Genomic DNA, 6,109 nt, shown 5'->3' on the forward strand with positions numbered 1-6,109 from the left:
TAGATGCTGCATAAGCAGCATCTATAGTAAAAAGTTGGTCACACTTGTTAAACAGTATGTTTGACAAGTGTGACCAACTTGTCAGTCAGTTTTCCAAGCGATGCTACAGATCGCTTGGAAAACTTTAGCATTCTGCAAGCTAATTACACTTGCAGAATGCTAAAAAAAACGTGAAAAAAACGGAAAAAAAACGCAAAAAAAAAATGCGGATTTCTTGCAGAAAATTTCCGGTTTTCTTCAGGAAATTTCTGCAAGAAATCTGGACGTGTGCACATACCCTTAAATAACTTTTTTATTATTATTCTTCAAACATTGCTATGAATTTTTCCCACATACTTCATTACCTAAGATTAAGGTTGAGCGAAACGGGTCGACCATTTTCAGAAGTCGACGACTTTTGGCAAAGTCGGGTTTCATGAAACCCGACCCGACCCCTGTGTGGGGTCGGCCATGAGGTCGGCGATCTTCTGAATCTGGTATCGGAATTCCGATACCGAGTTCCGATATGTTTGCGATATCGGAACTCGGTATCGGAATCCACATTTAAGTGTAAAATAAAGAATTAAAATAAAAAATATTGATATACTCACCTCTCCGACGAGCCCTGGTAGTAATCGGCATCTTCCGTTCCTAAGAATGAGCGCGTTCAGGGCCTTAGAAGACATCACGGCTTTGTGATTGGTCGCGGCGGCCCACGTGACCGCTCAGCGAAAAATCACAAGCCGTGACGTAATTCTCTCAGGTCCTAACTTCCTCATTCTAGGAATTTAGGCCATGAGAATTACGTCACGGCTTGTGATTGGTCGCTGAGCGGTCACGTGGGCCGCCGCGACCAATCACAAAGCCGTGACGTCATCTAAGGCCCTGAACGCGCTCATTCTTAAGAAGAAAGGCTGCCGGAAAGAAGCCGAGGGTGAGTATATTCCTATTAGGTATATACTCACCCTCGTACATGCCCTGCTTCTTTCCGGCAGCCTTCCTTCTTAAGAATGAGCGTGTTCAGGGCCTTAGATGACGTCACTGCTTTGTGATTGGTCGCGGCGGCCCACGTGACCGCTGAGCGACCAATCACAAGCCGTGACGTAATTCTCATGGCCTAAATTCCTAGAATGAGGAATTTAGGACCTGAGAGAATTACGTCACGGCTTGTGATTGGTCGCTGAGCGGTCACGTGGGCCGCCGCGACCAATCACAAAGCCGTGACGTCATCTAAGGCCCTGAACGCGCTCATTCTTAGGAACGGAAGATGCCGATTACTACCAGGGCTCGTCAGAGGGTGAGTATATCAATATTTTTTATTTAAATTCTTTATTTTACACTTAAATATGGATCCCAGGGCCTGAAGGAGAGTTTCCTCTCCTTCAGACCCTGGGAACCATAGTATCCCATTGCACTGCATTGGGTTTCGCGTTTCGGCCGACCCCGACCCCGACTTTTTTATAGGATCGGCCGATTTCACTCGACCCGACTTTTGAGAAAGTCGGGTTTCGTGAAACCCGACCCAATCCTATAAAAATAAAAGTCGCTCAACCCTACCTAAGATACCTGTCTGAATAGGAGAGTGGGGAGCAGAGAGGCTCAGACAGGGAAAGTCCCATACACAGCTGTTTGAGTATAGAATATGGACATTGCTGAGCAGCAGATGAAAGGAGCTTCTAAAGGAGCATGCACTGGTCATTGAAATAGCACTTCAGCAAGTATATACAAATTATTCAAATTCAGAACTTTCCATTACCAGGAGGATAATTAAATTGCAAAATAAGGATTAGTAACTCTTTAAATGCCCGTTTTTGTTGTTGTACGAATGACGGGTGATGATGACCATCCTATGCTTTGTGCTAGTCTTCCAATTGGTCCCCTAACAATCATATTAGGATAATATACGTTCACCTGATATATAGTTCTTCGATATAGAAAGCATCTTACATTACATTAAATGTATATAGAAAGCTTCAATTATCACAGTAGGGCTCGGAACATTTCTATCATCGGCTAAAATGCAAATAAAGTATGAAAGCTGGAAGAGCTGCAAGCCACACCGAGCTTACTTAGATTATTGATCCATTATAGCAGGACTGGAGTAAAGATTTGTTGTAATTTGGGTCACGGACACTTGCATTGTATTCAGTTTTGTATTTTATATGAAACGTTGAGTAACTTGATACTTTAGACATTTTTCATCACTAATTTCATGTTGTTTCCTCTGTTCCCTTTATTCTGATGGTGGCCCTTGGAAACAAAGATCTGTTAAAATCACATCTGAGATTGAGTCTAACACAATTTAGCTGAGGATTGAGAACTATCATTGTGACTACAACACTACAATACAGATGTAGCCATCATCACCTTGATATTCTCAATGGTTTGTGCAGTGTTCAGTAAACATCATGGTACGGAATCCTCTCAGAAACAATTGCTACATATATAGTCCCTTGTAGCAGGTAGCCTGCAGAAATCGGAACATGACTATAGGTACAAAATGGGGAGAAGACCTCATATAACTGAAGATTAAGAAAAGTAAAAAGAATCATAAAGTTACTCGCATTTTATAAAGATTATAACTGTTGAAGCCAGGTATTTCCTTTAAAAGTAGCTGTCAGCCGAAAAAAAACTTTATGTACCTGCAGCCATAGTGCAAATCTGCAGGCGGGAGGGATAATGACACGTGCCCTTTAAATCTTTATGCAGAGTAATTAGCCAGGAGCAGTTGTCTACATGTAAAAGCTTAACTTTATATTCAATTCTGGAATTATTATTCATCATTTTGTGGGAAAACATAAATGTCAAATACTCTGTGCATAAATAAATAATGCAGCTTTAATAAATTGCAAAAAAATCAGAGATTGATAAAAGGGGATAAGGAGGTGGAGAAAGGCATGCCTCCCAACTTTAAAAAAGGAGCGGCACTTAGACAGCTTATTTACCCCTACTGAAGCCCCTAATGCTCTCATCCACTACAATACCCCTATTATGGCCCCCATAGAATATGCTGCCCCCACAATCAGTATGATACCCCACAGTGCCCCCCACATGCGCAGTATGACAACTCCACCAAAGCCCCAACAAATTGTAATGCCTTCACAGTGCCTCCAGAACAATCTGATGTCCCCACAGTTTCACCCCACATATTATCAGGCCCCTAGTAATACCCCACCCAGCATGGTGCCCCTACAGTCCACCACACGGTATGATGCCCTAACAATCATCCCCCACATAGTATTATGGCCACCATACAGTATGATAGCCTCCACAACCCCCCCACACACACATTATGAGGACCCAGAGTGAGCCCCACCTCCTTACAGAAGTGACCAGCCACACAGTATGTCCCCACAGTTTCACCACACATATTATCAGGCTCCTTGTGATACCCCACCCAGCATGGTGCCCCTACAGTCCACCACACGGTATGATGCCCTAACAATCATCCCCCACATAGTATGATGGCCACCATACAGTATGATAGCCTCCACAGCCCTCCCACACACAGTATGATGGCACTATGGTACCCAACACAGTACGATCACCCCATAGCCCCCCACACAGTATTATACTCCAACAATTCCTCACCCAGTATGACTGCCCCACAATTCCCCAAACAGTATGATAACCCCAACCCCCAACACAGTGTGAAGGACCTCACAGCCCCCCACACAGTATAATGACCCCACATCCCCTTACACATAATGAGGCTCAATAATAGTCCTTTATAAGCATTCACTGTCAAATGAATACCCCGCTACTCACTTAGACCTGTACCCTCGAAGAGCTTCTCCGCTCTTTATGCAGATGGACTGTGGCTCTACAAAGCAGGTGTGATCTACAGAGGTCATTATGCCTGTTGCACTAAGGCTCAGACACACAGACTGAATGGTCGATAAGGGAGCCAGTGGTTTGCTCTTCCAACAGGATGCAGATACCATTGAAATTGTGAAGCTAAGAAGGATGGAGGGTCATTCGGGACCAAACTCTTCCAACTCACAAGCCCCATGGAGGCCAAGTGACCTACCTAGCACTATAGCGGAAAACCACCGTGTTTGCTCTATTCTTCTGATACAAAATTTTAAAGTGGTTTTATTTGCCCATTGACAAAGTTCTTGAGCCTTTTTAAAACTTGAACTCAAACATTGCTGTGTAGGAACAAATAAAACATTCTGCTGCTTTGTTGGATAGATCTTGATGATTTGCATGGCCAAATGTATTCCGCATAGCAGAATATTCTTCAGACAACCATTAATAAGCGGATAGTGATAATACTCAATGCTGATTAAATCGAGATCTTTTTTAAATTGTTTGTGTGTTTTTTTTTTCATCATTTGCATATCAATAACTTGTCCATCCATCCTGTTCATTTCCAGAATTCTACAGAAAGATAACTAATTTATAGAATAAAAAGTTATATATATATATATATATATATATATATATATATATATATATATATATATATACTGAGTGTTATAGAAATATTCCTTGTGATATTTAATTATATATATAACATTTTATTCTATAAATTGGTTATCTTGCTGTAAAATTCTGGAAATAAATAGGATGGATAGACAAGTTAATGATATGCAAATTATTTACATACATATACCATATATATATATATATATATATATATACACAATTAAATCTGACAAGGAATATTTCTATGAACCTCAGCTACACAAACATTTACTCATCATTTGTACAATTAAACCAAGCTTTGCATAAGATAATATTTTAGTATATGACAAATATAGCAAATTGGAGGCCAGATACACAGTCGGCCTTCTCGGCACCAATTATTTTATATCTAGGATAACAGCAAAAATTACATGTTCAAGGGAAAGGGCTCCACCTGCTTCCTACCTACTGGTCCCTCTGTGACTCCCCAGTGGAAGATGTAATTACATATCATCACATATCACTTACTGCCGCCTTACTTTGGCCTGAGCACTGATTTGTTTTTTACTAAACCGATGAACCAGGGTATGATGTCATCTCACAACAAGTAGCTATTAATCCTTTGCTCCTCATTGAAATTCTCATAGATGGAGTTAATAGAGCAGAACGTGATGGCAGATATATGTACCTGACTGCAGAAGTCCAACCTGAGACAAGAACAGTCTGAGAAGAACCGTCTCTTAACTCTTAGATCCCCATGTACTTAGATTACAAATTCTACTCTCATTGATCGGGATTTTCTAACTTCTATCAATCTACTATTTAAAAAGTAAACAAACTATTATGTGTAAATAGAAAGCACAAAAGAATAAAATAGTAAAGTAAATAATAAAGTAAAAATAATAATACAATATATCATTTTTAGAACAAAATGCTAAGAAAAATCTAAGTAATAAACCGTAAAAATATAGAAATGATCAGAGCTTGATAGAACTCTTTATAACAGAAAGTGCAAATGTCCATATGTACAGACATGATGCTATGCAGTCATAGGGTGATAGAGGTGAACTCAGTCTGACAGTTCTCGTTCCTTGGCCGTGCTATGTACCATGTCACAACTTACCTGTGTGGTTATTCAGCAGCTTGTTGGCGAACTTCCTAATGCATCCGCATCACCCATCTTCACCGGGAAGACTAGGGAAATAGCAGGAGCAGGCAGAAGAAGGGGGGAAGTATTTCGGCTGGTGATCCCAGGTTACAGGAGCATTGCGGAGCTGGAGACAAGTCTCAATGATGTTTTGAAATCTGCAGATAGAGAGGGAAAGGATGGGTGAGGATGGGAGGGAGCGAAAGATGTGATCACAGCCCGTGGCGACACGAGTAGGATCTGCTAAAAATAGCAACTCAATAGAGAGAGGGAGAGGCTGGCTGAGCCAACAATTGTGGATCAGTTTCACAACACGAGCACGGGCATTGATACTGGCAGCATCCACATGAAACACTCACTGATGCAGGCGAGACCCTCGTGCACTCTTGGCTCAGGATTAACGCCCATTTTTTTATTTGCCGGTTTATTTGCCCAGCTAATGGCTTACGTCATTTTTCATTAAGGAGGGTCAAGTCACCATGTCACCCACCTGTAGACTTGCACCTGTGGAGGGGTCACTTACTTATGTACTGATCAGCTATCTGAGTCCCGTGCGAAGAGCAGCATAATTAT

At 41.4% G+C, this 6,109-nt stretch overlaps 1 protein-coding gene across 3 annotated transcripts in view; it reads right to left on the reverse strand.

Annotated features, from left to right (window-relative positions):
- HDAC9 (histone deacetylase 9) overlaps positions 1-5,736 on the reverse strand; it is a 902,387-nt gene extending 896,651 nt beyond the window's left edge. For all 3 annotated transcript variants that reach the window (XM_077268733.1, XM_077268735.1, XM_077268732.1), the window contains exon 1: positions 5,513-5,736. The gene's annotated coding sequence lies outside the window, so the exon portion shown is untranslated. The remainder of the gene's footprint in view (positions 1-5,512) is intronic.
- Between the last annotated feature and the right edge of the window lie 373 nt (positions 5,737-6,109).

Source organism: Ranitomeya variabilis, chromosome 6 (genome assembly GCF_051348905.1).
Source record: "Ranitomeya variabilis isolate aRanVar5 chromosome 6, aRanVar5.hap1, whole genome shotgun sequence".
Lineage (NCBI taxonomy): Eukaryota > Metazoa > Chordata > Amphibia > Anura > Dendrobatidae > Ranitomeya > Ranitomeya variabilis.